Source organism: Haemaphysalis longicornis, unplaced genomic scaffold (assembly GCF_048455015.1).
Source record: "Haemaphysalis longicornis isolate Haplotype H1 unplaced genomic scaffold, Haemaphysalis longicornis Haplotype H1 scaffold_12, whole genome shotgun sequence".
NCBI classification, from domain to species: domain Eukaryota; kingdom Metazoa; phylum Arthropoda; class Arachnida; order Ixodida; family Ixodidae; genus Haemaphysalis; species Haemaphysalis longicornis.
In genome coordinates this window covers 49,428,599-49,439,055 of record NW_027526225.1, presented here as the reverse complement: position 1 = coordinate 49,439,055, position 10,457 = coordinate 49,428,599, and the positions used below count along the sequence as shown (strand labels likewise).

The 10,457-nt window shown below is 48.9% G+C and overlaps 1 long non-coding RNA gene across 2 annotated transcripts in view; it reads right to left on the bottom strand.

The window, feature by feature from the left end:
* The window catches only part of LOC144161955 (uncharacterized), a 124,855-nt gene that overhangs the window by 77,321 nt on the left and 37,077 nt on the right, over positions 1-10,457 (bottom strand). For both annotated transcript variants that reach the window (XR_013320544.1, XR_013320545.1), the window contains exon 3: positions 75-208. This is a non-coding gene — a long non-coding RNA (uncharacterized LOC144161955). The remainder of the gene's footprint in view (positions 1-74; positions 209-10,457) is intronic.

Below are 10,457 nucleotides of genomic sequence, written 5' to 3'. Positions count from 1 at the left end.
TAATACTTATAAGTGAAGTGATGATTGTTTAATGCCTCAAAACAAAACAGAAATATGAAGAAAGAAATGCTCACTCTGTGCGTCCCCCAAAGAAGTACCTTGTAAACGTAGTATCAACAGTGCTCACACAAGTCACGTTATCATATTTACACGTACTTCTATTAGTGGTCAGGTACGTCACTTTGATGCTATCGTTGGTATCCATGAACTGAAAACAGAAAGAGATGGGTATGAATTTATTTGCGCTCACAAAAAAATTATTCAATTTTTTGTACGTCATACGTTGTCCGAATTTACGTTAACACGTAAATTTGAAACAAACATTGAGAGTGCAAAGAAAGTACAAAAAATGTGTCGTAGCACTGTTTGAAAAGCAAAGCGCCGCTGGGCCGTCGCGCAGGTAACTCGAAGTTCTCGTAACACGGAATGCAAGCGGTCAGCTGCCACGTAAATAATTTTGGCGGCTTCTTTCGTGTTAATGAGCATTCAAAGGTGGTAATTTAAGAAACTGATTGTAGGAACCCTCTAAAGCCAAACCAGTTTGTCGAAGAAGCATTCAAGCACATTAGGCGAACATAATTTCCAAGCTTTACTCTGGTGGAAAGAAAATGAAGAGCAGCCGCTCACCAAACCGATACGGAAGCGAAATTTCAGACTGCGTGTCCACTTGCATCAATCGGCTCATGAGAAGCTGTCGAAAAGTAGCTTCACATGCTTACAACATTACTAAAATATGTGTTGTACCAAACAAAAAAATTCGCTGTAAAGCAACAGCAGGAGGTTTTCGGTTCGCCCTGCAGCTTTTTGATAAGGATAGCGCTTGCTTCTTGATAACTTTGACTGAACAAAAAGTTCCCTGACATGCCGTCCGCTTGGAAGCGGAAAAATTTCGCCGAGGTATTCCTTCCCGAGTTGTCGCACCGCACAGCATCGAAGCACGCGTTGTGTCCTTTTCTCAGTTTCTCTGACATTTTGAGCCCGTTTGCACTTGCAGACACCAAAATTTTCCCCTTCAAGTCATACTACAAAACTTCTTCACGTGCACACAATGAAAGCGGCAGGAGCAGACGGACAAGGTGGCAGCAGAAGAGATAATAGCGAAAGCACCGCCCGTTGGCGCAACAAATGAAGCAACTAAATAAATTAATAGGGTGCCAAAAAACAAACCAGCCAAGAACACATTTTATTTCTAGACATAATAGAATGACTTTACATTATTGCTGCATATGTTGAAAAGATAAAGCCATATATGCAAAAGTTGCCGAATGTTCGAATTTTTGCTTAGCTACCAGCGTCATGGCGGCACTTCATTTTGCGATACCGAAACTAGCCAAAGTGTCAGGCCCTTGGTACAGCTTAATCTGCGGGCCGCTTTTTCGACGATACCCGGTTTCTGGGAGCTGCTGGTGCTCCAGGCTGCCCCGAACGGCGTTCTAATGGTTGCTTTAAACCCGCCTCTTCCACTAAACTTATCTACGCATGCACCTGAAGGCGCCACCAGAGCTTTTGGTGGCTCACTCTACTCACAGTTTCCAATTCCGAAGGATGCTTTAGGAATGCCACGATAACTTCGAAGAGCTTCTCGTTGGCATTCCTTGTCCACTGCCAAAGCGCTAAGTCATTACGAAACGTCATTGGGTCAGCACTAAGTTGTTGGGAAACGTGCTAAATTTTGTCCATAGCACACCAAAACAACGACATTTGAGCAAGACTATGAAAAAAATTGTGCATGCGATGTGCATGCGAAACAAGCACTTTAGCGGGGCCCACCCCGCGATTAGCAATATTCGCCAAGATCGTCACTGGTAACATGGTTGGAAGAGCCACCAATTGTGGTTTTGTTATTAGCCGCTACTCGCGCTCTTCTTGCAGTGGGACGGGTTCCTTCAGGTGGTGCCTTGTTTACATGTGGGTCGTGTAGCCATGAAATACTTTTTGGAAATTAATTCATTTTTTTAAATTTGTTGCTATCAAGGCGTATTTGGGGAGCGCCATCATTTCCCGAGGCCAACTACAATAGGTCGACCGAACCGAGGTTTTTTTGTTTTGAGGTTATTCGAACAAACGTATATGCGAAATCGAACGAATGGCATAAAAATGACTTCTCTGCCACGTAAAAGTAGACACATAAAAAGATAAAACATTACAAAAGCCCTTTGCACGTGGTTTCCACAAATAGATCAGCTGCCCTCCTCTTTTTTCGATATCGATTTTGATCTGGGGGTAAGGGAATCTGTTTCGCTTCTCACACAAATTGGTCCTTGTAACTATGGGGTGGGTGTTAAAGTAGTGAAGAAGGCATGCCCTGAATAGTAGAAGTGTTCAATGGAGAAGTACATGGCCGTGAAGAATTACGCACAAAACGAACACGTCCGTCCAACTACGACGACGATTGAACAATAAGGAAAACCATAGAATGCCTGTTTCGGTGAACCACTAGAGACCCGAATCGCAGTGTAGTAAAACGTCCGGTCAAGGAACCGGTTGGTTCATTTTTGGGTGGACCGGGTTTGGGAAAACCTAACATTTGCCTGTCGTTATTTCTTCAAAGGGGTACCTTATTTTATTCTTGCCGTGCGAGACTACACGTTTTGGAATCCTCCGCAACACTCTTCAGTAGTTCTCAACCTGCCCCAATGCGTTGCCGCCACTGGTCTTTCGTGCCGAGTTGGTGGTAGTGGTGGCCCGAAAATGGCTCATACCCACTTAAGGGGATTGGCCAAGAAGAGTTATGTTTCCATTGCAATCGATCATGCGATGCAAAATAATGGAACAGAAGGAAGAATTGTAATGAGAAGGTTGACAAGTGTAAGTTTAGCTGCTACTTCTGCTTCTTCACTGGTGGTGGATTGATGCTAACTTTGGGGCTGAGGCTTGAGTGGGCAAGGGAACAGAGCGGCGGCCGCAATGGTCTCATCAAACCACTTTTTTGCTTTTCGTCCAGTTATCCGCCGTCATCGGCACGAGTTCCTCGGTTGGCGCGGAACAACGTGTGCCTGGCACGTCAAACAGAACGTGTCCTCTCCTGCCTGAACCGATCCCAAGTTACCCGGTGCCACTACGGCCACCTGTTCCCGTACCGCTTCACGCTGTCAGCAAACTAACGTCATCGACATCGTCAAACCATCCTGTACACTACAAATACCACCAGTTATGCCCGCGCACCTCAGTAGGCATGGGAACGGAGCGGCGGCCGCATCAAACCACTTTTTGCGTTTCGTCCAGTTATCCGCAGTCATCGGCCAGAGTTCCCCGGTCCGCGCGGAACAACCTGTGCCTGGCACGTCAAACTGAATGTGTCATCTCTCCTGAACCAACCCCTTATTGCCCGGTGCCACTACAACAACCTGCTCCCGTAACCCTTCACAATATCAGCAAACCAACGCCATCGACATCGTCATGCCATCCTGGACTCTTCAAATACCACCAGTTATGCCCCCACACCTAAGTGGGCACGGGAATGCAGGGGCAGCCGCAATGGTCTCATGGAACTACTTGTTGCGTTTTGTCCAGTTATCCGCAGTCATCGGCCAGAGTTCCCCGGTCGGCGCGGAACAACCTGCATATGGCACGTAAAAATGAATGTGTCCTCTCTTGCCTGAACCGACCCCTCGTTTCCCGGTGCCACGACGACCGTAACCCTTCACGCTGTCAGCAAACCAACGCCATCGACATCGTCAAGCCATCCTGGACACTACAAATACCGCCAGTTATGCCCCCGCACCTAAGTGGGCACGGGAATGCAGCTGCGGCTGCAATGGTCTTGTGGAGCTACTTTTTCCCTTTCGTACAGTTATCCGCAGTCATCGGCCAGAGTACCCCGGTCGACGCGGAACAACCTGCACCTGGCGCGTCAAACTGAATGTGTCATCTCCGGCCTGAACCAACCCTCTGTTGCCCGGTGCCACTACAACCGCCTGTTCCCGTAACCCTTAATGCTGTCAGCAAACCAATGCCATCAATATCATCAAGCCATTCTGGACACAACAAATACCCCCAGTTAAGCTCCCGCACCTCAGTGGGCAAAGGAAAGCAGCTACGGCCCCAATGGTCTCGTGAACTACTTTTTTCGTTTCGTCCAGTTATCCTCAGTCAGCCAGTTCACCGCTCGGAGCGGAACAACCTGTGCCTGGCACGTCAAACACAACGTGCCCTCTCGTACCTGAACCAACCCCTTGTTGCACGGTGAGACTACAACCACCTCTTCCCGTAACCCTTCATGCTATCGGCAAACCAATGGGATCGACATCGTCAAGCCATCCGGACAATACAAATACTTCCAGCCATGCACCGCATACCTCATTGGCCATTGGAACGAAGCAGTGGCCGCAGTGGTCTCATCAAACCAATTTTTCCTTTTAGTCCAGGTTGGTCCCTTCGATAATTATATCAAAGAGAACTACTAGCAGCTATTTTCTGCTGCTGTTCCCATGCCCAAGTGTGTTGCTTGTTGCAATGACAGATTGTGTTCTTGTATTGAAAGCACTCATCCTTTGCGGGGACATTGAACAAAACGCAGGCCCAAATCGCGAAGTCCTTGACGCCGTCAGGAATGTAACGGTGATCTTATATGAGTGCCATGAAAACTTATAGACGATAATTAACGAAACTTAATAAAATCAGTTACTACTTCACTCCAAAGTAACAGATCTAACCACTCCCCTAAATTTGATCGAACAAATGGTTTATTCCCTCGGGAGCTTTCCAGACGATCCGAGCACGCAAGATCTTTTAACAGCTGCAGTGTGAAACGATGATGATGATGATGGTTAGTGTTTAATGGCGCAAGGCCAACGAGGGCAAAGAGCGCCAGAGAAGACGTTATTTAATGGAGAAGTGATTACCATACAAAGGTAGGTATAAAAAAAAAGTGTAAACCGAACATAGTAGAATCAATTAAAGAAAATGGTGATGGCTGGTGTATAGGGCCAGATTTGATTATGCGTGATAGGAAATGAGGTTTAAAAACTTGACGTCTAACAAATACTCAAACTCACGTTTCACAGAAACAATGGCATCGTCACCTAGAAAAAATGATGGATGTAGGGGAATATGTTGTCTGTAGAGTTCTCTGAAGTGTTTGTGTCGTGTTGTGTGAAGTGCCTTGCATACGATTAGTATGTGCACTACGGATAGGGTCTCTCCGCACCTGCTGCACTGCGGTCTAGAAGATCCCGTTAGCAGATACGAGTGCGTCGCATGGGTGTGCCCTATCCGCAGCCTACCCAAGGCGACTTCTGTGTGTCTGTTGCGTGTGTCAGTGGTGTATGGTCCCAAGCGTGGTTTTATAGCGTGTAACGTGTTATCTGTCTGTTCACTCCAGTGTGTTTGCCATGTTCTACGCAAGTGTTGTCTTATGTGTGGCTTGAGGTCTGTATATGGTACGGTTGTTATGTCTACAGTGTTCCTGAGAGCAGCAGCAGCTGCCCTCTGGTCTGCCAACTCGTTTCCAGCGATCCCAGCGTGTCCTGGGACCCAGCAGAGGAGCAGCTGATGCTTCTGCGCATACACAGACATGATAGATTTAAATACAAGGTTAACTATGTGGTTTTTGGGGAGTGTATGCGATGACAGTGCGCGAACAACACTCAAGGAATCTGTGTAGATGATAGACTTTGGAATTTGATTTTCAAGTATGTGTTGTACAATCAATAAAATTCCATATGCTTCTGCTGAGAAAATTGTTGTGTGGACGCTCATGGTTCTGGCTGCACTGAAATTCGGACCATGAGCAGCGCAGGAGACCATAGTGGAGGTTTTAGACGCGTCACTGTAAAATTCTGCAAGTGGGTATTTAAACTGCAGAGACAGAAAGTGCTGCAGTATAGCAGCTCGCGGTACCCGATTTTTGTCAAGTTTCATAAAAGAAAGGTCGGAGGAAATAGGACGAACTTTCCAAGGAGGTAAAATGTCTGAAAAGGATGATCTGTACACGTCTAAAAACGAAGCGCTCAGATCCGAGGCTCACTCTCTCACTCGAAGTGAAAAGGGCAGAGGAACGGATGGGCGATTTACAAAAAGCACAGATGTGGATGTGTCGTTAAAGACAGGATAAAAAGGATGGTTATTCAGCGATGAAATTTTAAAAGCATAAAGTAAGTCCATGTACGTCCGTTGGTTCTCAAGGCTCCACTTATTACACTCGGCATACAGACTCTCAACAGGGCTAGTGCGAAAAGCACCCGACGCAAGCCGTAGCCCTAAGTGTAGCACTGGGTCAAGCATTCGCAACGCTGTTTTAGTCGCCGACCCATATACCACACTGCCATAGTCTAAACGAGACCCAACCAAAGCAGTATAACGCCGTAGTAGTAGTTCTTTGTTGGATCCATATGATTGATGGGAGAGAACCTTAAGTATATTCATTGTTTTCAGACATTTATGTTTAAGTTCCTTGATGTGTGGAATGAATGTGAGTTTCTGGTCAAACACAACACCTAAGAACGTGTGCTCCTTGTTCACAGGAAGCGACACGCCATTGAGGGTAATGTCTGGGTCCGGATGGACCCCGCGCTTCCTGGAGAACACAACGCAGGAGCTTTTTGCAGGATTCAATTTAAACCCATTCCTGTCTGCCCAGCCGGCAAGCTTCTTGACACCGAGCTGGACTTGACGTTCGCATATTGACATATTACATGATTTAAAAGATATTTGCACGTCGTCTACATACATGGAATAAGAGATTGTTGGTGGCAGTGCCTTTCCAAGAGAGTTCATCTTTACTATGAAGAGAGTGCAACTCAACACGCCACCTTGCGGCACGCCGTTTTCTTGGACGTGAACCTTTGAGAGTGCACAACCAACTCTTACTCTGAACGTTCTCTCCGACAAATAACTTACAAGGGTGTTCAACATATTACCCGAAAGACCGAATGACCTGAGGTCACTAAGGATCCCATAACGCCAAGCGGTGTCGTAGGCCTTCTCGAGATCGAAAAAGACAGTTACGCAATACTGCTTATGCACGAAGGCATCCTTGATGTATGAATCAAGTGCAACCAGTTGATCGTTTGTCGATCGCCCCACCCTAAAGCCTGCCTGGCAGCTCTCGAGAAGACCATTGTACTCAAGGAAGTACACGAGCCTGCGATTGATCATCTTCTCGAAGAGCTTGCACAGGCAGCTCGTCAGGGCTATTGGACGGTAACTTGAGGGGGACGACGGGTCCTTTCCCTCCTTCAAGAAAGCCACTACAACGGCCTCCCTCCAAGAGTGTGGAATGTGCCCCGAAAGCCATATTTTATTATATAGATGTAGAAGTGCTTCAAGTGTGTCTGCGTGTAGGTGTTGTATCATTGTGTATGTAATGTTGTCTGGGCCTGGAGCTGAGGGTTTACACGTGCTAAGAGCAGCCCTCAGTTCATGTAGTGAAAACAAAGAGTTGTAAGAAGTCTGTGATTTGTTGTTGTCGCGTAGGGACTTCTTTTCACAACAGGCTTTATGTTTCAGGAAAGTGTTTGTGTAGTGTGCTGAACTGGACACGTGTTGGAAGTGTTGTGCGAGTGTGTCAGCCTGGTCTTCGAGTGTGTCCCCTGTAGTGCTGACCAGAGGCAGGCTGTGTGTTTGTTGTCCCTTGAGTTTGCGTATTCGTGTCCATACTTTCCTTGTGTCTGTGTAGGAGTTTATTGATGTTATGAATGTACGCCAACTCTCTCGTTTTGCCTCACGGCGCACACGTTTTCCTAACGCCTTGGCCCGTTTGAACAAGAGGAGGTTTCCCGACGTGGGGTACCGACGAAGAATACCCCACGCCTTGTTCTGGGCCTCTCGCGCCCGCCTACAGTCCTCATTCCACCACGGCCTCCTCTGGTTGCGCGGGGCACCAGAGACGTGGGGAATAGACTTTTCGGCGGCGTCGAGGATGTGCGCCGTGAGGAGTTGGGTAGCTTCTTCGACGTGTAGGTGTCCTATGGATGTGTGGTGTAGTTTGGATGTCTCTGTAAATGTATTCCAGTTAGCTCGTGCTTCATTGAACCTATTATGGGAAGATGGACTGCATGGGCCTTTACCTATGTATGTGAGTGAGGTGGGGAAGTGGTCACTGCCATATGGATCAGTTCCCACACCCCACTCGAGAAGAGGAAAGAGAACTGCGGAGCCAATCGCCAAGTCAAGACATGAGTATGTGTTGTGTCCTATGCTATGGTAAGTAGGCTGTTTATTGTTGAAAAGGCATGCTCCAGAGGATGTGAGAAACCTCTCTATCAGGCGACCCCGGGCATCCGTACGAGAAGACCCCCAAAGAGAATTGTGAGCATTAAGGTCGCCTGTTAGAATGTATGGTTCGGGCAGCTGGTCAACCAGCGCCTCGATGTCAGAGCTCGAAAGTGAAACATCAGGAGGAATGTATATGGAGCATACCGTTATCAACCTATTAAATATTATCAAGCGTATTGCTACAGCCTCAAGGATAGTGTTCAGAGTGACAGGGTGGCAGGCTAAGGATTTCCGGGCAATTATGGCCACACCGCCAGAAGAGTGTGTGCAGCCATCCCTGTCCTTTCTGAAGACCATGTAACTATTCAAGAAATTTGTGTGCTTGGAATTCAAATGTGTTTCCTGAACACACATTACACTTGGCTGATTAGCATGCAGTAGTTCGTATACGTCGTCAAGATTTTTAAGAAGGCCTCTACAGTTCCATTGAATTATGTTTTCTCTTCCCATTATTTAGTGTGAGAGCTACTGGAGTGTGTGTGTTTGTTTATGTGTCGTCTTTCGGGGCTGTGACTCTCGCCTTTTTTGGCTTGTCGGGAGGCTTTGGCGTCGGGACGCGTTCCTAGCGCTGCGTTGCAAGCAGGAACGGCCCGACATCCATGTCGTCATCGGATGTCCGAGGGGTGCCCGACGGACCGGGCCCCCCGGACTTGGCCCCCCCTCGGGAGCCCTTTGTTTGAGCCGCCACCGCCGAGGGCGTCCGGGGCGCCAGAGGTGGCACGGGCGGTGCGGTGGCGGTGGGAACCGGTGCGGGGCCCGTGGTGTCCATCACCTCGGTACCCTCCAACGCACTGGAGGATGGGGAGACAGAGGCGGGAGCGGCACCGGTCCCGACGGAAGAGGTTGCCACCACAACCGCTGCTGCCTCAGCAAGCGGCGTGATGGCGGGTTGGGCTGCCAGAGGCAACCCAGGGGGGGGGGCGGGGGCGGGACCAGGTCAGACTCACTGAACTGGGTCCCTGTGGACACCAGACGCCGCTCCGCCCCCCGGCGAGCTGCGTCGGCGTACCTCCCCAGAGGGAAAGAGGCGAACCTCTTTCGCGCCTCTGGGAAGGTGATGTTCTCGGTTACCTCAATGTTGATTATCTTTTTTTCCAGTTGGAGTTTTTCGCACTTGCGGGACTACGCTGCATGCGGACCGCCGCAGTTCACACAAGTGAGGGCTTCGGATGGACAGTTGTCAGTCGGATGATCGTGCGCCGCGCATTTCGCACACGTCGTTCGGCCACGGCACGAGTTCGTACCGTGCCCGAACCGCTGGCACTTAAAACAGCGCCGCGGATTCGGGATGTACGGACGGATGGAGCAACGGATAAAACCTGCATGTATATGTTGTGGAAGAACTGCGCGATCAAACGTCAAGATAATGTGCTTGGTGGGAATCTCCTTGTCGTCTCTGCGGATGGTGATGCGTCTCACGGCAGTGACGCCCTGATCCTTCAAGCCGGCAAGGAGATCCGCATCGGTTTCGTTCAGGAGATCTGTTTCGGATATCACACCCTGCGAGCTGTTGAGGCTCCGATGGGGTGTGACCCTGATGTCGAGATCAGCCAGTCTAGTCTGGGCTAGAAGCTTTGCAGACTGCTGCTTGTCATTTATTTCGATTAGGAGGTCACCAGACCTTTGTTTTTTGCATTTATACGATTTTCCTACTATTGCTTCAAGATACTTGGCGATCAAGAAGACTGACTGAGATGCAAGAGGGTGGGTTGGATTCAGGGACTCCATGACAAGAAATCGAGAGTAATGATCTGGTTCAGGAAATGTCAAAGATGGCAATGGAGGAAACGATACTTCGGTGCGGCCCCTTTTAGGGGGCCGATCACGATTGGGGGGGGGGGGGTTTAGACAATACCATAAAGCATAGTATAAAAGCAGGGAGACTGGGGTACTTTCTCCTTTGACCTTACCCTGGTAGTCAAAGAGGTCCCGGAGCTCCCTGCCTGGTAGACAGGCAGGGAGCCCATCGGCCGGAGCTTGACCAAGGCTCCGACGGCCACCGTTCACGGCTTCTACCCTTCACCTTTAAACACCTCGCCACGGTTGGACACGGCTTATGTTGGGAGCTCGGGGTCCGCGGTGTCGCTGCTCACCGTCACCATGAATACTCAAGGTGCCCCGTGCGGGGTGCAGTGTGAAACGAACGTGCTGCTCTGAGCTCGTGCCTAGATGACTTCAAGCATCGTTCCCATCGTGACAACATAGCTTTTTAGATGCGACGCTGAGAGCATCTCTTGTCG